This window comes from Aplysia californica, unplaced genomic scaffold, assembly GCF_000002075.1.
Source record: "Aplysia californica isolate F4 #8 unplaced genomic scaffold, AplCal3.0 scaffold01646, whole genome shotgun sequence".
Classification (NCBI taxonomy): Eukaryota; Metazoa; Mollusca; class Gastropoda; order Aplysiida; family Aplysiidae; genus Aplysia; species Aplysia californica.
The window spans coordinates 3,321-4,661 of record NW_004798916.1 but is presented as its reverse complement, the minus strand read 5'-3'; positions in this window follow the sequence as shown (position 1 = coordinate 4,661).

Genomic DNA, 1,341 nt, shown 5'->3' with positions numbered 1-1,341 from the left:
TTGGAGGGGGTGGCTTTTGTCTTTTCTTTAAGGCAATTGTTTTTTGTTTTTTTTTATTTCGTTTGGCTTTTCGTGTTTTTAAAGAAAAACAAAACAAACAAAAAAAAACCTTTAGCACCGGCACTCCCGTGGCGTCACGGAGACCACCATCTCACCCCTGACGTCACCGAGACCACCATCTCACCCCTGACGTCACCGAGACCACCATCTCACCCCTGACGTCACCGAGACCACCATCTCACCCCTGACAAAACGTTCAAGTTACGGCCATGTACAGAGAGTAGGGCTGGGCAATGAGTCGCTTTTACAAAATTCGGATAATGTGTTAGTGCCCCTCTTCAGTAAATAATATGTTATGAACCGCTTCGGCAAAAGGGTTAGAACCACTTCGACAAACGGATTAGGAAAGAGAGTTTATTAAGACACTGAATTCGGAGAATGTTTCATTGACAATTATCCGGTTGTCCGGATATGTTATCCGGATTTTGCCCACCACTAACAGAGAGAAGTAAAGTAGAAAAGGCCTCCTCAGCTTTCGCCCTGCCAGCCACACACATAAATTACACTGTTGGCCAGCCAGCCACGCACGGGCGGGGGCCGACACTGCACAACGCCATGGGCCCCGGCCGGGCACGACAGCACAACAATAAAACCGCTTGTCAGGAGTCGAGTGGCCAGTTTTTAGAGCCAGCCAGCCAGCCAGCCAGCCCCCAGTCCCAGATTTGCCTGCCTGTGCAAAATTCTTTACCAGATAGAGATAGAGAGAGAGAGAGACAGACAGACAGACAGACAGACAGACAGACAGACAGACAGACAGACAGACAGACAGACAGACCCGACCCTTCTGACTGTCTTTCTCCCAGAGAAAGTCCCGTAGGATGGAATCGAGGACAGATATTTTCTATTTCCTTCACCATTTCATTAAACGGCATTTTTTAAAAAAATTTTCAAAGATATTCTATCTATCAAATCAATTGGAAAAAACCCCCCAATAACAACACGTTTCAGTTAACAATAAAATGACACGCTCAGCTCCAAAACCGCCAACCATCACTGAAAACCCGCCAACCATCAATGAAAACCCGCCTAACTCCAGAGGAAACCGCCAATTCTGAACACAACGGTTACACTATCTCGAACTATGTGACGACACAGACGCGAGCGATGGGGGAGAGCCTCGTAAACTTTAAATACGATCGCCACTGGCAATAAATTAGGTTTTAAACATTTTTGCAAACTGTGGTTTAATCTGGGCTCCTGTGCGCTGCCCGCCTCGCGAGGTTGTCATGGTAGCACTGATGGTAACCATGCTGGTGACCTTTGGAGGGGGGTCAGAGGGGG